Source organism: Marmota flaviventris, chromosome X (assembly GCF_047511675.1).
Source record: "Marmota flaviventris isolate mMarFla1 chromosome X, mMarFla1.hap1, whole genome shotgun sequence".
NCBI classification, from domain to species: domain Eukaryota; kingdom Metazoa; phylum Chordata; class Mammalia; order Rodentia; family Sciuridae; genus Marmota; species Marmota flaviventris.
In genome coordinates this window covers 90,721,854-90,748,695 of record NC_092518.1, presented here as the reverse complement: position 1 = coordinate 90,748,695, position 26,842 = coordinate 90,721,854, and the positions used below count along the sequence as shown (strand labels likewise).

The 26,842-nt window shown below is 35.1% G+C and overlaps 1 protein-coding gene across 4 annotated transcripts in view; it reads right to left on the bottom strand.

Moving 5' to 3' along the window:
- The window catches only part of Pwwp3b (PWWP domain containing 3B), a 35,389-nt gene extending 9,047 nt beyond the window's left edge, over positions 1 to 26,342 (bottom strand). Inside the window, exons 1-2 of one of the 4 annotated variants that reach the window (XM_071606462.1) lie at positions 26,190 to 26,342; positions 23,432 to 23,616 (exon numbers count right to left, since the gene is read on the bottom strand). The gene's annotated coding sequence lies outside the window, so the exon portion shown is untranslated. Of the gene's footprint in view, positions 1 to 16,879; positions 17,065 to 19,725; positions 19,848 to 23,431; positions 23,617 to 26,189 lie in introns of those variants that run through there. The other 3 variants (XM_071606461.1, XM_027931522.2, XM_071606460.1) reach the window with 3 other exon arrangements.
- Between the last annotated feature and the right edge of the window lie 500 nt (positions 26,343 to 26,842).

Below are 26,842 nucleotides of genomic sequence, written 5' to 3'. Positions count from 1 at the left end.
ATGAATTAATAAAGGTGATCTCTTGGCTGGTATATTTTTTTTTGGCTCTAACAATTAGAGTAGGTAATGTTTGTGCTATAAATAATCCTTAAATCACAGAGGCTCAATCATCAAAAAGTGTATTTTGCTGATGTCAAAGTTCAATGTATGTAATCAAGTGGCCAGAGGGGACTGTTCTAAGTCGTCACTAAGGGACCCAGTTATCTTCCATCCTTATGGCTCTACCATCTTCTTTTGCCATGAAGTCCTTCAGTTCATTCTTTTTAACTGGCTAGCAGTCAACAAAGAGAGGATGGAGAGTCTTATGGATGGTTTGAAGGGACAGGTCTGGCAAACATCACTGCTGGCCACAGTCCACTAGCCAGAACTCGGGTATGAAGCACCAACTGCCTTAAAGGCTGGGGAATATACTGTCCTTGTCTTACCCTGAAGATAATTTAACAGTTTGGTTTTCTCTGCCACAGGACATTTTCTCTTACATTTTTTAAAATATATTTCTGTTATCTGTTTAATGCTTTTCTACAATCAAGTATCATATTTATAATGAACTGGGCATGAATTGCTAGCTGCCTACTTAATATCCACTTTTTTCATTCTTCCTCATGAGCAGAACCCCAGTTATATTCTAGGTGGCAGTATGAGCTCCTAAAATATTATTTTTTCCAGACTTTCTCACTGCACACCATGGAATTTCTTGTTTACAAATACAAACAAATATTGTTGTGAAGATTAGATTCTAATCAAAGGGGGATAAATAATTTTTTTATTTTATATTTATATTTTTAATTTTTTTCACTTCCTTCCATTTTCTTGCTTTCTAGAAATTGCTCATGATAGATACAGTTAGGACAACCATTCTAAACCAAGAAGTGACTTAGAAAAAGGATATAACTCACTAGGGATGGATGATCTTGAGCCCCTGAATAATGGGACCACCTCATTTCAATCTTGATGGGGTGGAACAATGAACTTCTGTGTTATTTAAGTCACTGTGTTTTCCAGTTTGTTTCTAATAGTAGAATGAAGTACTTGATCTTATAATCACCACAAACAAAAAAGTCATTATTATTGTAGAATTAATCCTTTCTAAGTATTTCTATGTAATTTAAATAGGATTATTGGGCCAATGTGAATATGGATTTATTTATTTTTATTTATTATTGCTTTATTTTTGTTCTTTTAAGTTATACATGACAGTAGAGTATAACTTGACTTATTTATGCAAACATGGAGTATATCTTATTCTATTTAGGATCCCAGTCTTGTGGGTGTACATGATGTAGAGATTCATTGATTCTATTTCTACAAGAGTGGGTTAGTGATTATAGGTGTGGGTTGGTGATAAAAGCATGAGTTTGGCGCCCTTCTTCCTTTCTGTGTGCTCCCTCACCATGTGATACTATCTGCCATGCAGTGACACAGCAAGACCATTACCAGATGCACTTCTTTGTTGTGGACTTTCCAGCCTCCAGAACTGTTAGCTAAACAAATATCTATTGTTTATAAATGATACAGCCTCAACTATTACATTATAGCAGCACAAAATCGAATAAAATAGCGGATATTATGAGTATCCTCGTTTTGGAGATGAGGAATTGGAGAGGTTAATGAATTTTTACAAGGATATCCAGAGAGTATTTGGCACATGTCAAATTCTTTGACATCCCTGCTGCTTTGACTCCAGGTTCTATGCTCTTAATCACTAAGATACTTGTATCTTCCTCCTTGTAAATGGAAAATACTCTGTGAATGTGTATGAGATGAATGGATGAAGGAACACATGTATTTAAAATAGTTATATGCCAGGAGCCAGTGGAACTTAGAAAATGCTGTCCCTGATTCTGCATCTAACCTGCCTCCCTCCTCCCTTTCTCTTATTCTCTCCTATTTCTCTATACATTTAGCTATTACAGAGTTTAATATAACCTAACAATCAATGGGATGAGTGGCATTATATCATCTTTGTGAAATTCTATTGATTAGCAAGGCATAGGGCTGGGGTTGTGGCTCAGTGGTAAAGCACTTGCCTCACACATGTGAGGCACTGGGTTGGATCCTCAGCACCACATAGAAACAAATAAATGAATTAAAGGTATTGTGTCCATCTACAAATTAAAGAAAAAATTTAAAAAAAGAATCAAGGTGCAGGTTCTATCCACACTCAAGCAGAAGAGATTATACTAGGAGGTGGGTCTTTTAAGGTTTGTCTGCCACAATGCTCTATGACTGCATTTATATGACTTTTTAAAATGATAAAAGTAGCCACGTGCAGTGGCACATGCCAGAGGCTTGGGAGGCTAAAGCAGGAGGATCATGAGTTCAAGCCAGCGTCAGCAAAAGTGAGGTGCTAAGCAACTCAGTGAGACCTTGTCTCTAAATAAAATACAAAATAAGGCTGGGGATGTGGCTCAGTGGTCGATTGCCTCTGAGTTCAATCACCAGTACAAAAAAAAAAAATGATGAAAGTACAGCAAAAGTAAAAGTTTAGTTTTCCCTGGTGTATATGTGGGGGAGGGTGTAGCTATAGAAGGACAGCAAAAAGAAGTTGTGAGGGTGATGAAACTTTTGTCTTCTGATTACGATATGTTTATATAAACATAGACATGTTAAAATCCAGAAAATTGCATACAAAAAAGTTTGAGTATAGTATATGATACTTTCAAGTATGATTTTACTATATTATATTCAAAAAATAAAAAAAATAATTAGAAATATGGAATAATAACCATTATATAAACCCTTTATATATAAACTTTAGAAATCATCTGTTTTTCCTAAAGCATATTTAGTAGAAACAAAAGTAACACCCATGTATACACTATTGAAAATCACTAGTCCCACTTTCATTTGGTATATAAAAAGGTTTAAGAAAATCTCACCAATAACTTAATAATTATAAATCTCTAGATATCTTACAAAATCATAATTTTCTTTCAGCTTACCAGAGAACTTAATTAAACTGAATACCAAAGAATAACCAGCCCTTTAAAGAGAAGCAGGATGTCTTTCATCTTTGCCAGAGCATGGAGACACAAGGTATCTGCCATACAAGCAGGTAAAAGGAAATCACTTAAAATCTTGGTGATTGGTGAATTTTTAGAGATAAAGCATGGGCTAGCTTTTCAGTTTGGAATATCTGAAGTCTGCAACACTTATTCACTCATTGCCTGGTTCTTTTTTATGTTTCTTAACCAGAAACTCAAAATGATGATTAGGGAATAAACAAGAGGCCTAATGACTCCACTATGAAGGTGATCTGGTTGTCACATCTGTCACCCTACTGATCACCAGGGTTGATATGGCTGATGTGTTTGGCAAGGTAGGTCCCATCCTCCCTCACTGAACCATGTGCATCCTTCCTGAACCTGTGCCTTTGATGGAAAAGGACAACCTTCTCTGATAGAGAAGGACCATTTTTTGGTCAAGTGCAAATGAGTAGATGTGCTCCCCTTGGTAGAACCTCCAAACATTCTCTCAAGTGTCCACTGATTCAGGTTTGTGAGACACAAGCTGCTGTTGTGAAGAGACAGATATCTCAAACACTTAAACTCAAACCCTTCTACAGAGAGCAAAAGTGTTAAACCAGTTGAGGAGAAGCAGCAAATCTCTTCCTGGACAAAGGCAAAAATCTAGTGCTTCTGGGGGAGCAGTGGGGACAAAACTCATCTGCCTGGGGAGGGAAATAACAGGAAACTTTCTCATCCCCAGGACAAAAGCAGATATCCATTGCTGCTGGGAGAAAAGCAGAAGCAAAACCCCTCTACCCTTAAGGAACAGCAGGAAATCCTCTTGGATCCAGGATGTTACAAGAATAAAAATCAGTGGTCAGCTATTGCTGAGGCAGAGGCAAGAAAATACATCTTATAAAAGATACAAATCAGAGGTTAGCTGCCATGGGGGAAAAGACAGATGCCAAGGTAGTCCCAATTCTCAAGGTCCAGGTGCACAGGTCTCTGTAAATTTGAGGCTGGACAGGACAAGATACAAAACTCGTTGCCTTACCAGGCACCTAGTGCCTAATACTCTCAGCAGCCTATTGCTGAGAAATGGGCAAGAGGATGAAGACGGACCCTTCTCTGGTAGCATAGGTGTGAAGGAATTGCTGAAAATTTAGGATGGAAAATCATGGAGAAATAACCTCTGTCACTCCAAGCTCTACTTGAAAAAAAAAAAAACTATGTTATGTAAGCCAGATGATAAAGAAGTGAGAAAAGGAAGGAAAAAACTCCAGAATACTTTATAACACCAACATTAAGATGATAGAAAACCAGAAAAATAACCTCATATGATAAGTATAGAATTACATACCATTATCTTTCATAAACACAGATAAATTGTTAACAAAGTGCTATTAATCAAAGCCAATGATACAGAAAAAGGACAGTATAACTAAGTGGAGTTTACCCTGGAAATGTAAGGACAGTTTATCATAAACAAATCAACTGATATATCTCACAATTATTAGTATACTAAAAAAGAGGAAAAGGCATCTCATTTGATGAAGAAAAAGCATCTAATAACATTTGGTACATGTTTATGATAAACACACTAAACACACCATGAAATACAAGGATCTTCCTCAACCTGATCAAAAGTATCTACAAAAAATCTCTGTAATTAACATTGTATTTAATGGTGAAACATAGAATGCTTTTTAATAAAATCAAGAATATGGCAAGAATTTCTGCTTCTACAACTTTCTTCGACATTATATTTAAGATCCTAGTCAATAAAAAAGGCCTGAAATAAAAAAAAAAAAAGGATTGGAAAGGAAGAAGTAAAACTATTTGTAGACAATATGATGATCTATGTAGAAAATCCTAATGAATCTATCAAAAAAGAAAAAAAAAGATAAAAGCTACTAGACCTAATAAATAAGTTTAATAGTATCACCAAATATAAGTTCAATATAAAACAACTAATTTTATTTTTTACAATAAAATCTGAAAGTTAAAGTTTAAAAAAGTATGCCAATTCAAAACAGGAAATGCTAAGGAAGAAAAAAAAATCCAGCAAATATGTGCCAGACTTCTATGTAGAAAACTTAATATACCAATGAATGAAATTAAACATCTAAATAAACGTAGAAGTATGTTATGTTCACGGACTGAAATACTCACAAATTTTAAGATGTTTTTCCACCCTCTAAATATATTTTTTCGTACCAGAGATTGATCTCAGGGACACTCAACCACTGAGCCACATCCCCAGCCCTAGTTTGTATTTTATTTAGCAATAGGGTCTCACTGAGTTGCTTAGCAATTTGCTATTGCTAAGGCTGGCTTTGAACTCCAGATCCTCCTGACTCAGCCTTCCCAGCTGCTGGGTTTACAGGTGTGTGCTACTGGACCTGGCTCTCTAAATACATCTTATCTACAGAGTCACTGCAATATCAATCAAAACCCCAGCAAATTTTTTGTAAAAATTGAAAAGATAAATAAAATATATATGGAAAACAGAGGAACTATAGGAGCCAAACAAATTCTAGAAGGAAATACAAAAGGTAGAAGACTCACACTAAGACTACAGTATTAAAGACAGTACTGTTAATTAGCATAAGATTGACATACAGATCAACAGAACACAGATCAGCAAATATGGTCAATCAACTTTTGAAAATGGTAGTTAAATGGAGAAATGGTGGTCTTTTCCATAATTGGTACAGGAAAAACTGAACATTATAAGCACAAATATTCAACTTGACCCCTTAACTAAGACCACAGATAAAAATTAACTCAAAAATGGATTACTGAACCAAATACAAGCCCCGAATCTATAAAATTTGCAAAAGAGAACAAGGTAGAAAGTCTTTGAGACCTTAGATGAAGCAAAGGCTTACTGAGATACAAAAAGCATGAACTATTAAAAAACAGACAAATTGAACTTGAAAACTGCTTTTCAAAAAAAATCAAATGAATATCTATGTGCAAAACATATTTCTGATAAAGCACGTGTATCCAGGATATATAAAGTACTCTTAAAATTCAGTAAGATTAGAAGCTCAATTAAAAATAGAAAATAATGTATTTATATTCTATTTAGACACTTCATCAAAGATGATGTATGAAAAAATATGAAACATGAAACATATGAAAAATGTTTAACACTATGAGTAATTAAGGACATTCAAGTAAAACCAGAATGAAATATCATTAACAACTTTATAAGAACAGCTGATATTAAAGAGAAAAGAAAACCTGACAGTATCAACTTCTGGAAATGATGCAGAGCAACTAAAACTCTTATAAAATTTCTGGTGGAAATGTGAAAATGTCAAACTGCCACTTTATAAAACAGTTTGGCAGTTGTTAATGTAGTTAAATATATATTTACCATCCACCCAGAATCCCACTACTAGGTATTTACCCAAAAGAAATGAAAATTAGGTACCCACAAAGATCTGTTTTGGGAATGTTTAAAAACTTTAATCACAATCACCAAAAATGATAAAGCTACTGATAAGTATATACGCAAATTCTAGAACATCCATACTTCTCAGCTACACTACGGAATCAGCTACTGATACATGCAATAGTGTGGGTGAAGAATAACCCCCCCCACACACACACATAAATCCAGATGCAAAAGCCTACCTAATTTATTATTCCATATATATGATATCCTGGAAAATGAAAAACCATAGGGACAAAAATCACATCAGTAGTTGTCAAGGAATTGGGGTGGAGAGAGGGTGCTGACTACAGTGGGGCAGGAAAGAACATTTTTGAGTTAAGGAAATATTTTCTCAATTGCATTAGTAGTTACATGACTGTCAAAGCTCAACAAACTATGCACTGAATAAGCTAGTGAATTTAACTGTATCTAAATCATACCTCAATAAACCCGAGTCTTAAAAAGGCATCTAATTAGAATAGGACCTATAAAAAAGACTTGTATTTTATTCTGAGCGTAATGGGGATACATACAGATATTTTGATTTGTACTTTGGATCAATGACTGCCAAAGAAGGCTGTAGGTAACCACAAGTTATGTGTAAAATATTCCCTGGAATACAGAAAGAATATATTACAGATTCAAATTACTTCAATCTCTTCAATTTTTTATTAACTTCTACTTTTGAATTTGCTTTAAAGTAAAGAGGAGGCATCTAAGACACCTGATTTTTGACATGGTTCTATAACTCCTCCTGTAAGTTCATATTGTCACTATATTTTTTCATGAAAGGTTGGCTAGCACATGATAATTTTCAGGAAACCTGATGATATAAAAATCCTCTAGCTTATGAAATTTATCCACAGTGGCAGAGCTTTTAACTATACTGAAATTATCATATGCCACTTAACTATTTGGATGGAAGCAAAGGAAGGAGGAACATACGAAGGAAACAAAGAATAGATGCTAAATTCTACAATCTGGTGACAGAAATTAGGTTAAAATAAATCCCCAGTGAAAAAACAGAAGCTGAATGAAACACAAGAGATAAACTGGTTATAGAATAAAAGTCAATATTTAGTGCATTAAGTGTAGTTACAACATCACAAACATCATGCAGGGGCCACAGCAAGAAATCTTAGACATTTAACAAATATGCAAAATATTCAATAACACTTAAGGCAGAGGCATACACAAATAACAAAGGAAATTGGCTGTAAACACAGTTCAATCTTATTAATACCCACTGACAGAATATCAAGCTACCTGAAGAGGAAAAATATAAAGGAGAATAAAAACTTACAAAGGATGAATATTCCAAGTGCAAAAAAAGGCAAACCATAGAATGAAACATTACTAGTGTCAAAAGGATTCCATAATCTCTGACCAAATATATGACAGAGAAAGTATAAAAGAAAAAGAAAAGCAACCAGTGACTTAGAGATTTCAAGGGGAAAAAGTTCTCATGTTTGGAACTTTGTATTCTGTAGGCAAGGTAAAAATTAGAGTGCCAATGGATAAAACTATTAGGAGTTAATACTCAAGATGATGGAATGGGAAAATTTCTTAAAGGGATAAAATTAAAGAAAGGTTTATGAGGGCCTTAAAACACCATCATGACAGAGCATATACAAAGCTCTATTATACTCTGGGTATCCAAATACAGTGTTCTTCCTGGCACTAACAAGCAATGAGAAAGACCTTTCTTATATCTGCTTTGAGAAATTTAAAGAAAAAAAAATGAGTACTATCATCAAATCTTGCCAACCTGCAGGAAAACATCCAAGCAAGATCAAAATCATTCTCATCACCACTCTGATAAATGGAATTCATCAGTACCTTTCAGGACGAGACAAGAGATACTATTACATATCAAATTTCAGTCTAAATGTCAGTTTGTCAGGCAGTCATTATGGCAAGATTGCTGTATGTTTCAAGTTCTAAAACAGATACAAAGACATGGATTTGAGATCCAGGTTTAACTTTATTTGTGGACTAAAAGGATAATTGGTGCTACCAGATATCAAAATATATTGTGAAGTTAAAATAATTTTTAAAAGCTTAGTTACAATCTAAGTTTGTAGCAAGAGGTAGATATGGATGTAGAAAGGAAGGGGAAAAGAAAAAAAAAGTTCAAAATGAACACAGAATAACTGGATATGGGTATAATTCATTGGCACATCTGGATATAGACCAGAAATGAATGGATGAGCTCTTAAGTCATCTAGAAAAGTCTTTATGTCACTGTGTTTGACTGCCTAGTTTAACCAGAAAAGTGTTGCTTTTAGAGACCTCTATTGCCATAGGGTTACTTAATAGTTTCTTCCTTCTGTGGCTTATTCATATGCTTCTGCAAATTCACAAATAAGCTTGAATAAATAATTTTGGATAGCTGACACTGAAGGATGCTCATTAAAAAAAGAAAAACAAATAAAAAAGAATACCCAAAGGAATAGCTTCTGTCAGAGCAGAAGGAAAATGGAAAATGGAGAAGACAAAATGCATAAAGGATGAATAAATACTTGGCATCAGACCAAAAAACATATTGTGGTTTTAGAAAATATTTAAAAATTCAAAATAAGAGAAGCAGTTGTATTATGTCCTAGTATTTAGCTCTGAGTACAATTATTACCAAAAGGGAATAAATGTGTATGTTGTGGTTTGATGGGAAGTTGTCAAGGAGAATTGGAAAATACATCAGGGACACCATTTCTGATACTGAGTATTTTGGTACTGTGAGGTGTCTCAAAGTTTATTCTATGGGAATCCTATTTTAACTTGTCTAAGCTGCCAGTGCTGCTCTACCTACTCAAGACAGCCAAACATAGATACTTGGATCTGTGTCTCCTAGACTAGCCCAGGTAACAACACAATAACTTCATTAAGAAATGAGAGATTTTGGATGACTGTCATTGCTATGTATTGTCAGGATTGTTGTCAAGGACTTATTGAGAGTCAGGTAGTTGGCTGGGACATGCAAGTCTGAAGTAAGTGGCCACCATTACAACTACTTGTTTAATTTCTTTATAGGGGTTTAGTATACCCATGTTCCTCAACTTGTGATGGGGCTACATCCCAGTTAACTCATCATAAGTTGAAAATATCATAGTGGAAAATATATTTAATGTGTTCTGTAGACATTATGTGATATGAAAACACAAAACAATATACAGAAAACACTGCCAACAAAGTCTCCTATAGAGCACTGATTGTTTCCCCTCAAGACTCCATGGCTGACTGGGAGCTGTGAATCACTACTGCTGCCTAGCATGAAGAAAATGTTGTCGCAGATGCAAGACACTGCTGCCAAAGACGCCACTGCAGTGCCCGGAGGTCTCTTCTCTGGGCACCCAGTTGCCTCGGTTACCTCAGACGCTACTTCCAAGGCTACCTCCATGGTCTCTGCTGCTGAACTGGAAATATCCTGTCAATCAACTGCTGCCTGCATTACTACCGCCACTGCTGCTCCCTCTGATTCCGCTGCTACCAGCCTGAGGTTGCCTGGGGGGTCTTCTTTCTGGGTGCTGCTGCCACAGAAGACACCACTCCCCTGGATGCAACTGAAGCTGACACTGCTGCTGACACCTGGAGATTGCCTGGTGACGCTGCCCCCACTGCTGCAGCAGCAGCACAGCTGCAGCCGCCACTCTGCCTGCTGACAACCAACCCCCCCCCCCCCCCCGACTACCGCTGATATCCTAGAAGACTGCTTTGGGGGAGACCCCAAGTTAGGTTGCACATGGATGCACCCATTTTGGGACATCAGCCAGAGCCTGGGGTCCAGGTGCCAGCAGGTTTACCACCACAAAAGCCTCTGTCTGGGGACTCCAGCCGGAGCCTGCAGGCCCAGTGGCGGGGGGGGGGGGGGGGGGGGGGCTGTTGGTTTGGAGGAGCATGGGGTATTCCTGCTGGGAGTTCTGGTGGCCCTTGTCTTGCTGCTGCATCTTGGGGTTGCTACTTTGCATGAGTGTATCCCTGGTGGTCTCTCTGCAAGTAGGAACAACACTGAAATCTTGGGACTGCAGTGTGGCTGAGCCTGAGGTATCTGAAACCTAGATTGGTGGGATAGAGACTGGGTCTGTGAGGGGTGATCTGGGTTCAGTGATCCCGAGAGATGTCAGAGATAGGGATGAGAAACTGTTGAACACTTTCAGAGACAGTTCGACTTTCCAGCAAGATTTATTTTATTATTATTATTTTTTTTGATTTGCTAATCTTTCTAACATATTTGGAACAGGATGTTTTTTATGCATCAGTATGTGGAGGACAATGATATATGAATGGTGTTTTGCATTTTTGTTGTATTCTTATGTCTTTAATTTTTTCTCTTTGTTCGTATTCTTCCTCTCTCATCTATTTTCTTGGATTTTCTTTGCAACGTTTCTCCAACCATCAGCCAGTCTCTGTCGGCTCCTTACTCTTCCTATGAATTTTTACTTCTAGCTTCTCTCTTCCTCCCTTGCGAATATCACATACTACACTACCTCTGTTCTGTCATCCACCATTTGAAATTATAAAACATTTAAACAAATTTTCTGTTTGTACTATAGATAGTTATTGAACTCATTATTTTGGTAAATATGAATATCACATACTATACTACCTCTGTTCTGTCATCCACCATTTGAAATTATAAAACATTTAAACAAATTTTCTGTTTGTACTATAGGTAGTTATTGAACTCATTATTTTAGTTTAATATGAGAAAGCAGTAGATGCCTTAGTGGGAACTATTAGGATCAAGGCTATATATTGTATATACTGGGTGCTGTTGATATTGGTTTCAACATTAAAGGCAAAGCACTGGAAACCTTCAGGGACACTATAGTTCTATAGAGTAGGATTTATGCTGCCTTAGATCCATACTTCTAGATGGGAAAACACACTAACAACATGAAAAAACAAGGGAATAAAGTGCCCCAAACAAACCAATCAGATGCTTTAACAAGAGAAGCCACTGATAACAGTAGAAGAAATGCCCAAGAATGAGTTCACATTGTACATAGTTAAATTGATATGTGAAGTAAAGGATAGTATAAGGCAAGAAATCAAAGAAAAAAATACAGGAAGTGAAAGACCACTTCAATAGAGATCGTAAAAAAAAAAAAAAAAAAAAAAAAAGCAGAAATCCTTGAAATGAAAAATTCAGTAAACCAAATTATAAATTAAATAGAAAGCATCACCAACAGATCAGATCACTTGGAAGACAGAACCTCAGACAATGAAGACAAAATATATAATCTTGAATGTAGAGTTGATTATGCAAAGAAGGTGGTAAGAAACCATGATCAGAACATCCACAAATTATGGGATAATATGAAAAGACCAAATTTAAGAGTTATCAGAATAGATGAAGGAGCAGAGATACAGAATAAGGAATGCACAATCTTTTCAATGATACAATAGCAAAAAATTTCCCAAACCTAAAGAATGGAATGGAAAATCAAATACAAGAGCCTTTCAAGACCCCAAATGTACAAAATTACAGCAGACCCACACAAAGACACATTATAATGAGAATGACTAACACAGGATAAAGATAAAATCTTAAAGGCTGTGAGAGAAAAAGAAATTACATATAGGGGGAAACCAATTTGGATCTCAACTGATTTCTCAACCCAGACCCTCAAAGCTAGGAGCTCCAGGAATAATATATTTCAAGCTCTGAAAGAAAATGGATGCCAATCAAGAATTTTATATCCAGCAAAATTAAGTTTTAAGATTTGAAGATGAAATTAAAACCTCCCATGACAAACAAAAATTAAAAGAATTCACAACTAGAAAGCCTATACTACAGAACATTGTCAATAAAATATTCCATGAGGATGAAGTGGAAACTAGCAAAGGGAGGATCTACACTAAAGGGAAATTCAACCAAATGAGAAATTAAGAAAAATAAAAAAAAACAGAAGTAAATAAAAATGACAGGGAATACAAATCATATCTCAATAATAACCTTGAATGTTAACAGCCTAAACTCATCAATCAAAAGACCTAGATTGGCAGACTGGATTAAAAAGCAAGACCTAACATTAGGCTGTCTTCAAAAGACTTATCTCATGGGCAAAGACATCTACAGGCTGAAGGTAAAAGGATGGGAAAAAAACTTATCACTCATATGGATTGTGTAAACAAGCAGGGGTTCCTATTCTCATCTCAGATAAAGTAGACTTCAAACCAAAGTTAATCAGAAGAGACAAAGAAGGACATTTCATACTTCTTAAGGGAAGTATATATAAGGAGGACACAACAATTATAAATATTTATGCCCCAAATAAAGAAGCATCTATGTACATAAAAAAAACCTTTCTTAATTTCAAGAGTCAAATAGACCATAATACAATAATACTGGGTGACTTTATCACACATCTCTCACTACTGGACAGATCTTCCAAACCAGAGCTAAATATGGAAACTATAGAACTAAATAATACAATCAATAATGTAGACTTAATAGACATATATAGAATATTTCATCCATCCACAAGCAAATATACTTTCTTCTCAGCAGCACATGGCTCCTTCTATAAAATAAACCATATCTATGCCACAAAGCAACTCTCAATAAGTACAAAAAACAGAGATAATACCCTTCATTCTATCAAATCAAAATGGAATGAAATTAGAAATCAATGACAAAATAAAAAAATACAAGCTACTGTAACAAATGGAGACTAAATAATATACTATTGAGTGAATAGTAGAAGAAATCAAGGATGAAATAAAAAAATCCTTAGAGGTAAATGAGAACACTGATATATAACATATCAAAATCTCTGGGACACTATGAAAGCAGTACTAAGAGGAAAGTTTATTGTATTAAGTGCATTCATTAAAAGAATAAAAAGTCAACAAATTAATGACCTAACACTACATCTAAAAGCCCTAGGAAAAAGGAGAACAAATCAATATCAAAAGCAATAGAAGACAGGAAATAATTTAAATCAGAGCTGCAATCAATGAAATTGAAATAAAAGAAACAATTGAAAAAAACTGACAAAACAAAAAGTTGGTTCTTTGAACAATAAATAAAATAGATAAACCCCTGACCATGCTAATGAGGAGAAAAAGAGAGAAAACTCAAATTACTACAAGATGAAGAAGGAAATATCACAACAGACATGTCTTAAATACAGAAGATAATGGAAACTATTTTTAAAAAATTATATTCCAATAAAATAGACAATATCGAAGACATAGACCAATTTCTAGAGACATATGACCTTCCCAAAGTGAATGAGGAGGTTATGCATGATTTAAACAGGTAACTTTCAAGTAAAGAAATAGAAAATGCCATCAAAAGACTACCAAGCAAGAAAAGCCCAGGACCAGATTGATTCTCATCCTAGTTCTACAAGACTTTCAAAGAAGAAATAATACTAATACTCTTCAAAGTATTCCAAAAATAGAAAAGGAGGGATCCCTTCCAAACTCATTCTATGAGACTAATATCATCCTGAAACCAAAACCAAATACACATCAAGGAAAGAAAACTTCAGACCAATATCACTGATGAACATAGATGCAAAATTTTCAATAATATTCTGGCAAATCACATACAAAAACATATTAAAAAGATGGTGCACCACAGTCAAGTGGGGTTCATCCCAGGGATACAGGGTTGGTTCAACATGTGGAAATCAATAATCGTTATTCATCATATTAAAATACTTAAAAAACAAGAATCATATGATCATTTCAGTAGATGCAGTAAAAGCATTTGACAAAATACAGCACAACTTCATGTTCAAAAAAACTACAAAAATAGGGATAGTAGGAACATACCTCAATATTATAAAAGCTATATATGCTAAGCCCAAGGCCAGCATAATTCTTAATGGAGAAAAATTGAAAACATTCCCTCTAAAAACTGGAACAAGACAAGGATGTCATTTTTCACCACTTCTATTCAACATCATCCTTGAAACTCTAGCCAGAGCAATTAGACAAAAGAAAGAAATGAAAGGGATACAAATAGGTAAAGAAGAACTCAAACTATCACTATTTGCTGATGACACGATTCTATATCTAGAAGATCCAAAAAAATTCCACCAGACAACTAGAACTAGTAAATGAATTTAGCAAAGTAGCAGGATATAAAATCAATACCCATAAATCAAATGCATTCTTATACATCAGCAATTAATCCTCTGAAAGAGAAATGAGGAAAACTATCCCATTCACAATAGCCTCAAAGAAAATAAAAATAAAATACCTGGGAATCAATCTAACAAAAAAAGTGAAAGACTTCTACAATGAAAACTACAGAACACTAAAGAAATTGAAAGAAACCTCAGAAGAAAGATCTCCCATGCTCCTGGATAGGCAGAATTAATATTGTCAAAATGGCCATATTACCAAAAGCATTATACAGATTTAATGCAATTCCTATTAAAATCCCAATTACATATTCATAGAAATATAAAAAGCAATCATGAAATTTATTTGGAAAAAATAATAGACCCAGAAATGCCAAAGAAATCCTTAGCAAGAAAAGTGAAGCAGGAAGCATCACAATACCAGACAAAAACCATACACTACAGAGCAATAGTAACAAAAATGGCATGGTATTGGTACCAAAATAGACTTGTAGACCAATGGTACCGATTAGAGGACACAGAGACAAACCCACATAAATACAGTTATGTCATACTAGACAAAGGTGCCAAAAACATTCATTAGAGAAAAGATAGCCTATTCAACAAATGGTGCTGCCAAAACTGGAAATCCGTATGCAGCAAAATAAAATTAAACCTGTGTCACTCACCTTGCACAAAAATCAACTCAAAGTGGATCAAAGACTTAGACACTAGAATAGAGATCCTGAACCTAAGAGAGAAAAAAATAGGCCCAAATCTTCACCATGTCAGCCTAGGACCTGACTTCCTTAACAAGACTCCGAAAGCACAAGAAATAAAATCAAGAATCAATAAATGGAATGGATTCAAATTAAAAATCTTTTCTCAGCAAAGGAAATAATCAACAATGTTGTGTATACAGCCTACAGATTGGGAGAAAATCCTTACCAAATGCACCTCCGATAAAGCATTAATCTCTATGATATATAAAGAACTCAAAACACTTAACAGCAACAAAACAAATAACCCAATCAATAAATGGGCTAATGAACTGAACAGACGTTTCACAGAAGAAGAAATACAATCAACAAATATATGAAAAAGTGTTCAATATCTCTAGCAATTAGAGAAATGCAAATCAAAACTATACTAAAATTTCATCTCACTCCTGTCAAAATGGCAATCATCAAGAATACAGAAAAAAATAGATGTTGGCGAGGATGTGGTGAAAAAGGTACACTCATACAATGCTGATGGGACTGCAAATTGGTGCAACCAATATGGAAAGTAGTATGGAGATTCCTCAGAAAACTGGGAATGGAACCACCATTTGACCCAGCTATCCCACTCCTCAGTTTATACTCAAAGAACTTAAAATCAGCATACTGCAGTAATGCAACCGTGTCAATGTTTATAGCAGCTCAATTCACAATAGCTCAACTATGGAACCATCCTAGGTGTCCCTCAATAGATGAATGGATAAAGAAAATGTGGTATGTATACTCAATGAAATATTACTCAGCTTTAAAGAAGAATGAAATTATGACATTCGCCAGTAAATGGATGGAGTTGGAGAATATCATGTTAAGTGAAATAAGCAAATCTCACAAAACCAAAGGCCGAATGTTTCCTCTAATATGCAGATGCTAATTCACAATAAGGCGGAGGGGGCACTAAAGAATAGCCTTATCTAGGATTAGGTAGAGGGAAGTGATGGGAGGGGAAGGTAGGGGATATGGGGATAGAACATTATTTATGTATATATGTGACTACATGATCAATATGATTCTGCAATATGTATACTCAGAAAAATAATAAATTATATCCCATCTATGTATGATATATAAAAGTACATAAATGCATTCTACTCTCATGTATAATTAAAATAAATTTTAAAATTAATTTAAAAAGGAAAAATAATAATTAAAAAGAAAGAAAGTATGTTGTACTTCACATTCAAGCCTGGAAAATACCCAAATTCAAAATACAAAGTATGGATTCTACTGAATATCAATGGATTTGCACTGTTCTAATAGGGGGTGGGGTGGTTTATATGTGTTTGTGTGTGTGTGTTCCATAGGACTTTCTGTATACAAGATGATGTTATGTGTGAATAGAGATAATTTACTTCTTTCTCTTCCAATGTGGGCACTGTACCAATACCACACTTTTTCATTGTTACAGCTTCACCATAGGTCCTACTATCTGATTAAGTTATTTTTCTACCCTTGCTCCTTATAAAGGTGAAAAATTATAAGTTGAAGCATTGCAAGCTGAGGACCAGCACTAGAATGTGTAGTTTTAACTTAGAATGTTATGGCACTAAACCAGAAACAAAGTACATTTTATTCCATATTCTCAATATATTTTTAATATAAAAAGTTTTATAAAATGGGGAATAGTCTTACTCTCTGTCACAAGGATTGTGGTGGGTCTGGCACTGTGATCCAGCTGTCTTGATTCTCACTCCAACTGCTTGTCCAGCACAGTCTTCACCCTGCTGGGTATTTTTGTGGTTGTACTGCCTTTATGGGGCTCAACTGGTATCACATGCAGATTCTCAGGTCCTATGCAACCCTGATATTAACCTCAGCTGTCCAACAGAAAGAGAGGGAATTAAGGCAATAAAATGGAGAAAGTTTAAGGAAATTTCCCTACCAAAAACACTAGCAGGTATATTATTCTGAAACACAGGGATGAAGTGAAATCCTATCCCTGATGTAGATATTATATCTATTTTTCTCTCATGTTCTTATAATGAGACAAACAATTATAATATGAAATGCTCTCAGTGACACAGTTATGTTATGCTGAAATCATCTCCCTTTGGAAAATAATGAGGTGAAGACAGAAGAGAAGGAAAATAACATCTGCCTTATGTCTATTTTGGCCAGACTTTATGAAGCAGCATTTTTTGGTTGTTGTTTTCTGTTTGAATCCTTGGGTTGGGGCTTTATCTCTTAGACACACACACATTTTTCAATGTAATTTCAATCACACTCTTCATGCTTATTGTCCACTAATACAAAATATGTTTCATTACTCTGTTGGCTCACTTTCATAAAAACAGTTGTCTGGAGAAAATTTAGGCTATCTGATAAGCGCCATCTTGTGACCAAAACCAGAACTATCACTAACACATGCTTGTGGGAGACGGGTGGGAATTATATCCTGCTAGCCAGCAGATTTCTCAGGCTTCTAGAATATACTATGTTCAAATTTAGAGCTTTGTTATTCACTACACAAAAACAGAATCCAAATATCTTCACCTGCAATGGTCTTATTTTTTTAAAAAAAGAAACACTGAATGCTTACTGAAAATGAGAAAAATATAAAAATTATACTTTGAGAAAGAACACTATTATTTCTTGTATATCTTTCCAGAGTTTTCATTACATATGTACATTAATGCATATCATTTCAAGCCAGTTTTTTACCCTGCTTAAGCTCACAGTTTGAATATTTTTCCATATTAGTAAGTATTCTCAACATGATTCTTCAATGAATCAGTTCAAATGCAATTCTCCCCTCCCAACTTTGAAGCATTTTATCTCAATCTTTTTTTTATGGTTATTGTTGGAAAATGTCTAAATATATATTTAAAATCATTGAAAAACAGAGATAGTAAAGCTTGTTATATGTCAACTACACAAATAAAAAACTCCATAAGTTAGTTGCTTGTCTGTGCACAGTCAAATGAACACTGCACTCTTCATTTATTTGTGTGTGTGTGTGTGTGTGTGTGTGTGTGTAGTATCAGGGATTTAACCCAGGGGCATTTAACCACTGACCCACATCCCCAGCTCTTTTTAAAATTTTGAAACAGGGTCTTGTTAAGTTGCTGAGGGCCTAAGTTGCTGAAGCTGGCTTTAGAACTTGCCATCTTTCTGCCTCAGCCTCAAAGCTATGCCTTATATATATTTTTTCTGATTTGCTTATGCATACTTTATTGACTTAGTTTTTTCTCCTTAAACAACATACAATGCTGCTTTCCATTTTGAAATTTAATTTGTTTCACCTAATACTACTTCACAGACACCTTTTCTTCTTCCTTTTTTTTGGGGGGGGCCAGGGATTGAACTCAGGGGTACCTGACCACTGAGACACATCCCCAGCCCTATTCTGTACTTTATTTAGAGGCATTTAGAGACAGGGTTTCACTGAGTTGCTTAGTGCCTCGCTTTTGTTGATGCTGGCTTTGAACTTGTGCTCCTCCTGCCTCAGCCTCTGGAGCTGCTGGGATTATAGGAGTGCCATACCATGCCTGGCCACAGACATCTTCTGGAATCACTGAGTTCATACGTTTTGTCTTTATGTTCCATTCAATGGAAGTATCATGCCACATAGTAACTTTTAAAACTGCTAATAGAAATAAACCAAATCCTCTTTCAATCTCACTTTTAAACTTAGATGATATAAGAAAAATGATTCTTGCTGACCACAGCTATACCTGTGGCCTGAAAGGATGATTTGCAGTGAGGACACAGGCAGGACATGAAACAGCAACCAGGATACCTATTTGACCAGGTCCAGGAAAAATTCCACTAATGGCAAAAAAAAGGGGGGGGGGGGGGCAGAAAGGAGAACATATCTGGGTACCTGTGAATATTTATGTGTCTGACACATAATGTGTATGTTGTTTCAGCAAAATTTTATTCTTCTAATTATAAAAATGATCATAGAAAAAAGCAGTTCTAAAAAATGCTGAAACCAATTAAAATACATTTTTAAAAACTTAGCAATCTGAACACTGAGAGATACTGTTAACACCAGAGCCTAGTTCCCCCAATAAAAATGCAGATTTTTACAAGTTTTATCACTCAAAAGCACATCTGAATCCCTTTCCATGTATATGTACATTTATCTTTGTGTTTGTATATGTCATTCATTTTCAATGTTTACATTTTTCTATCAGTTATTTTTGGGTAGAATATTAATGTTTAAAAATGTAATAAAATGTGTAATAAAGATAGAAACATGAAATTCCATGTAAAAATTAACATGTACAGTATGCCTCACTGAAGTCTTAATTTTAGAAGCTGTAATCTGATCACCTATTCCCACACTGTGGACTTTAAAAATATCGGGAGAAACAAAAATTTCAGAGGATTAATTCTGTGCCAGTAACAGCAATTCGACCAAAACCATGTTTCATTCCCACCTCTCCCAGGCAACAATCTCTAATTTGTTTTTCACCTTAACACCAAGGCCCGAGAAATTCCCAGAAAATAACTAGCTTAAAGACAGCCATTACCTTGAAGCTTCTTGTCAGCTGCAGCCTCCTGAAATGCAGCCCCTCCCCCAAGACTGGCCAGGCACAGCTCACTTCCCAGCTGCTTGGAGAAGGCTCCACCCCCTCCTGTGATGGGGAAAGCAAGGGGCCTTTCCCTCAATTAGAGGGAAGAGAATCACCAAGTTAAACTGAAATTCACTTAAAGGGAAAAAATGTTCATTTTTAAAGCACTTGAAAGCGGAATGGCAACACGTGTCTCTGTAATTTACATTCAAACCACAAGGGTGGGTGATTTCCTTAAAAAAAAGTAGAAATGTCTTTAGCATATAATAAAGACCTCGCAAAGAATATGTTTTGTGTATTATCTGATTAGTTTGGCACCTAATTTCTACAAATGATTTTAAGACCCAGCTGGTCAAGCTCCATTTATAAGACCCACTAGGTCCTTATTTCTGATTGCAGTAAATTAACACATTATTTTGTGGGGAATTAATTCTCTACAAATTCTTTTGGTACTGGGCTATGCTACTTCTCTTTTTTATTCAGGTCTTCCTATTTATCTTTCAGAAAGTTTCATAGATTTTACAACTATAATGAATTCTAGATATAAAAAATCAACCAGAAGTCCTTAATGAGGTATATATCTGAACATAACTGAAATTTTAAAAAAAAATGCTAGGGTAAAACAATGTTGAAAACAGAATAGCTTGCTAAGACTGTTTTCAATGCAAAAATATCACTATCCTAAAGCAGTTTTTACATATTACTAAGAAATAAATAGCAAAGTAAAATGGGCAAAGAACAATATGTTGAGGGAATAATTCTGTTTACTTTCTTGTGAGCAAGATAATCTAATGCAACCACAGGTATCTTTGTCCTCCTTGTGTAGTTACAAGTCTGCAAGCTGTTTGATTAGATGTGCTTAAATTACAGGTTTATAAAGCCCATGATTTTTATAATAGTCAATGCCCTGCAACTTTTCCCTTGTTCTAAAACTGGCATTTGTCTTCCATTTGCAATTCCATTTACTTTATATAAATTTGTTCAGTAGAGAAAAGGAGATGCTGTTTATTATGGCTTCTCAAAATTCAAAATAAAAATTAAAACTGACCAATATATAAAAGATATTCACTTTCCCTAATAAAGAGATGTAAATGTAAATAGACCTTAAATAGAACTTTCCCTAATAAAGAGATGTAAATGTAAATAGACCTTAAATAGACCTGAGATGTCATTTTTCTGCCTAGTTTGACTGAAAAGAAGCAAAGAAATGACACAGTGAACAGTCAGCAAGAAAATGGACGCTTTCACACTCATGCCCAAGACAACAAATTTGGGAAGAAGGCAAGATAAAATCAGAGCCAAAGTCTATCTGACCCCCAAACATGAGGATGTTCACTTTCTTCACCAGTAGTCACCATCTCCTGGGCCTGGAATTCTGTCTCTTCAGCAAAAACAAAGATGATGTTATTTACTTTGAGATTGTGAGGAAAATGGTGAATATAACCCCAGAGTGAGTGCGGCTTAATTTCATGTTCCTGCTGGGTAACACATGGTGAACTATGACCATCTTCAGTAACTTACCATACTCATTCATGAACTCTTTCCATCTCTTACATTCTCACACAAACTTAAAAATATTTTGGTGGACTATGCTTCTGCAGTGAGTGTATCTACACGACAGCACTCACTTGGCCTTAAAACAGTTATGACATGTCTTTTTTTCTGTTGCTTGGTCTTGGCAATAACTTCCTTTTCAGATATGCCTATTCCTGGACAAGCAATGAAAATCATTTTTCATGCAATAAAGTGCCCATTTCATTTCACCCTTATTAACAATTGGCAATTCTTTGTTCCTGTGCTTTGTTGTTTATAATTACCGATTCAATATGGGAAACTGTGTTTCTATCATCTTTTGCTGAGCTTTTCCACAAAATCCTTGAGATTAAGACAAAAATTAAGATTTTTATTCCTTTAACTTTAAGGTTATTTCCTAGGAAATGCTAAAACTTACACACTGATGATTCTGAGGTTTAGGTCTCTTAAGAAAATGCTTGCTAAATTTCAAAACATAAATTCTAAAATTTTCAAACAACCCCATCCATGATCACAGCGAACAGGTAAATGTATCTCCTGCCACATTCTACCAATTCAATTTAGAGAAACGGTTGTATTATGACATAACTTTTCCTGTAATGAACAGAGGAAAAAAACCTATTTGCATTGGGGACTCTAAAGAAAGAAGAAGCCATCATTTTTCCAGAGTTCTATAACAGAAGGGTCAGGCTGGGACAACATTATTCTATAATCACTCTAAAAGGGACATCAAGGGTTCTTTAAACAGTCAGGCAAGAAGTCAGACAGTTGTGGGTTTGAAGACTTTATTAGCGCTGTAGAAAGAAAACTTCTAAATCCCTGACAAGTATTTAGGTGGTCATATCTACATTCTATTACAAAGATGCATGGACACAAAGATTCATAGATAATGTGCATCTCTGATATTACCCTAGGTTATGGAAATATCAAATATTAAACTACATTTATGATATAGTAATAAAAAACTGTAGATACCTGGTTTTCTAGAAAGCAGTGGTTTTTGAAGACATCTTACTTAAGAGCCTTTAGAGTAAGCAAATGGTTCTTACTTGCTGTAGCCTTTTCATTATTCCCTGAAACTTCACAGTAGCTTGAATGAGGTGTTTTCAGTGAATGATAACTGGATTAGATTAAAACATGGTGAAAAAAAGATGAGATAAAATGTTTACTTGGCTATGCTTAAAGAAGGCTGACCAACAATGGGGAATAGAGATAAGATACAAGTCAGAACAATAAATTGAATTGACAAAAGAGTTTTGAGACATACTTTGGGGGCCAGAAACAAAAACAGTTAAGCACTACACAACACAAACCCATGTTTATTTTTTGTTTTGTATAAGAAGAAGAGAATGTGTATAGGAGAGTATTTGGCAATTAGGGATGTTATTTGTGTGCCTGGGATATCAGATCCTTTTGGATCCCTCTGAGTTATCATAAGTAATGCTGGATTTTAATGTTTTACAAGCTGCTACTTCTTCCTGTTTTTCCAAGGCAACCAGACAGTGGTATTCAATACCAACAACTTCAATAAAAGCACAACCTTAGGAGTCAGAGTTTTATGATGGTTGCTGGAAAATAATTAAATGTGTTAAACCATTGCAAATGTTATTCTAGAGAGTGCACAGATATCTAGGGAAGGTCATAAGACTTTAAGAAGTCTTAGGAAATCTCTGTAACTACATTGTCTAGTACTTGGTGATGACAATCTAGCATAGTTGTTAAGGTTCTGAGAGTAAGCCATGGGCTGGAACCTCAAGTAAACACCTCAAAAGCCTCTTGCATGATTTCTTCATAGTGGTTTAATACTTTCTCAAAATGAGAAGTTATAACTTTTAATTAAAAACACTGTGGATGCAGAATGGGGAGCCAAATGAATTATACCTCAAATTCTCAATCAAGCATAATTTAAAATAAAATGATATTTCAAATTTAAGATGCTATGACTGTGGGTTGGGAGTATAGCTCAGTGGTAGAGCACTTGCTAATATGTGCAAGGCCCAGTGTTGGATTTCCAGCTCCACACATACACAAAAAAGATGCTACAACTGCAAAGCAGGAAGCAAAATAAATTATCCTTCATGATCTCAAAATGTTTTCACTGTGCTCTTTTATGAAATGGGAAGAGACTTACCCTCTGTCACCTGGATTGTAGTTGGTCTGGTCCTGTGATCCAGCTGCCTGATTTTCACTCTAACTGCTTACACAGCAGAGCTTTTACCCTGCTGGGCACTTTGGTTGCCCTGCTGCTTTTCTGGGGCTTAACTGGATTCACAGGCAGATTGTTCAAGTTGTGTACACCTCTGGTATTAACCTAGACTGTCCAAAAGAAAGACAGTAAACAATAAAATGGGAAAAGCATAAGAAGGGAAAAGCATAAGAAAATTTGCTTACCAAAACTCTAACAGGTAGTCATTATGAAACACAGAATCTCTGATGTAGATGTCATGTTTATTTTCCTTTGTGCTGTTTGAGTGTGTGAAATTCTTTCTGTTTACACATTTATTATTAAGTTCATGCTAAAATCATCTCCCTCAGGAAAATTAGGAGGTGGAGACATGACAGAAGGGAAGTAAAAACTTCTTTGTGTCTACTATGAGCAAAATGCTGTGTAGCTACTTTTAATACGTTATGTGTGATTCCTCACATCAGTCCTTGTGTGGAGGTTTTTCTAGTATACACATATAACTTTCAACAGATTTTCAATCACACTCTACATACTGTCTCAAAGTAGGCTAAAACAAAATATGTTTCATAGCTTTGTTTATCCATTCCATAAAAATGGTTGCCTGGAGAAAGTTTAGGAAACCAGGCAAGCGCCATCTTGTGGCCAGAACAAGAACTGCAGAATCTTCCTTAGAAAGGGAACTAGACAGTAGCCTTCTCTGGCTTCTGGAATTTTTCATTCAGCTTAAGAAGTTGTGTGCATGTGTTATACAAAAATAGGATCATAACGTCATAATTTTAGTATCTATCATTATAATATCTCTTGTGCACATTGCATATCTTCCATCTTTTGAATTTCCAAAGACAAAAGCAAATCCCTATAACAATGGTTAAAATATGTATCGAAACTCTATATATAATTTCTATATTTTTCCTACAAATACTTATAAATGTGTATGGTTTTTGAAACCAGAACTTGTATTCCTTCAATAATATATCTGGTCATCTTCAATATCAATAGCTATTTTATTATCTTTTTATGAATTACTTTACAATAATTTTCTATATTTCTAAAATATTATCTCATTTTCTCATAATGCAAGTAATTCCAGCTTTTTAAAAAATTTTTTAGTTTTATTTTTTAGTTGTTGATAGTCCTTTATTTATATGTGGTGCTGAGAATCGAACCCAGTGCCTCACAGGTGACAGGCAAGTTCACTACCTCTGAGCCACAGCTGCAACTCCTCAAGCTTGTTTTTTAAAAATGAAGAAATAAGCCTAAAGTGTTCTGTCTCTCCAACTCCACTTATATTTACAATTTAAAAAGTAGCATTATATTTCCAGATTTCGCTTGCATACACTATATGTATTCTTTTTTGGAAAAGGTGGGATTGTATGATGCAGGCCATTCTGCAATTTGCTTTTAAAAAATATACACTGGATACCTTTTCTTCATTGAATTTAGATATAGTTCTTTCTTTTTATGGGTAAGTAATATTCAACATTAAGGGTTTACTATCCTACATCACTATTCCACAGTACACTTTAAAATTTTTCTTAATTTTCAATAGTATATAGATGAATAGCTTCTGCTTGAATGAATAGTCTAACATTTAAATTGTAACAACAGAACAACAACCAGGTAACTAGCCTTCTCAGATCTACAGAAAAAACAAACTTCAGTTAAACACAGTGGAATGTGTGTGGGTATTTCTTCAGGTATTTTAACATAATTTATTATTTCCCTTTCAGCTCCATTGATATACACAGAGAGTCTGGAAGTTCATAAAATTTAAATAAGAAAATACACTTCATCAGAACTCCAGTCCCTGCATTATACACTACTTATATTTTAACTTAATCCCTTTGATTTTTTTCCTTCATCACACACATATACAAATATTCAAAGTTCTTTATTCAATTACATATTTTAACATCTTTTCATTTTTTAAAATAAATTTATACCATTTTGGAGAAGGTAGCCCCCCCCCAAGACTTTAAATCCTCACTGCAGTTTTTTTTATGCTGATACAGATACTACACATTTAGTGAAATAGTGAAGGAGAAAATTTATTGTTTCCCCCCTTGATAGCCTTTATTACTAGACATCCTTTATTACTAGATATAATTTGCTTTATTGTATTCAGATATATGAATTACTTATGGTCTCTCAGGTATGTTTCATATTATCATACAAATAGGAACATACCATTCTCTCCATAGGTAGAGATGTAGACAAAGATCACCTTTTGCACATCATTAAACAAAACAACTCTTAAAATACTGCGTATCCACTGAACAAATAACCGAACTCCCAATTCTCTTAGGTACTTGAAACTGCGCAATTATACGTTACTTCAGGTCACTATACAAACTCCGACAAAACAATGATTTGCTTGAAACACAATCAACACGATCAAAGACATATAAAAAACAAAACATCCCTAACAAACAACTTCATTTTCATTTAGGATTATCATAACTGTTTTTTTTCAAAATAAGGAAAATTGATTTCCCAAGTTTTGTTTCATCGTTTATTCTAGCCAGTACCGGTTTTTAATTGAAACAAAATGCCTTCTTCAAAAGTTAGGTTTGGCAACCGCATGAAAAAAATTTTCCCCCCCGCAGGTGTAATCTGATCACTACCTCCCCCACTGTGGACTTCTAAAATATTTTAAGGAATACAAAATCCAGATATTAATTCCCTCACAGAAATAACGACTCACACGTGGTAGTGATACCCTTACAGAATCAACGACTCACACAAAAACCGACTCTCCTTTCCCATTACGCCACATCAACACTCTCTTCTCTTTTCACCTTTACACCAAATCTTCTAGAAGTCTCTGAAAATAACCAGCTTTTACGACAGCCGTTACCTCCAAGCTCCTTCTCTTCAACGGAAGCCTGCGAAGCCTGTATGTAACTCGGCTCCTCCCCCAGGACTGGCCAGGCTCCGCTTGCTTTCAAGCCTCTAGAAGAGGCTCCGCCCCCTCCCTGTGATGGGAAAAGCGGGAGGTCGTTCCTTCATTCAGAGCGAGGAGAGTCATTAAGTCAAACCAAAACACAGTTAAAAGAAAGAAATGTTGTTTAAAACGAACTTTAAAGTGCAATCACAAGATATGTCTGTTCAATATCAATTCAGACCCCCTAGAGCGAGTGATTTCCTTGGGGGGGGCGGAGAGATTGCATGTCTCTTACTTATATTTTACAGAAGCCATTAAAATATTCCTAACGTTTTTTGTGACCCTTTCGCCCTTTATTTTTGGTAAATGTAAGATCTATTGGTTAAACTACCAACCAAAGGATGCTAAGGATCTTGGGATTTTAGTGAATTAATACTTATTTTAGGTACAATAGATTCTTTACACTTTTTAAT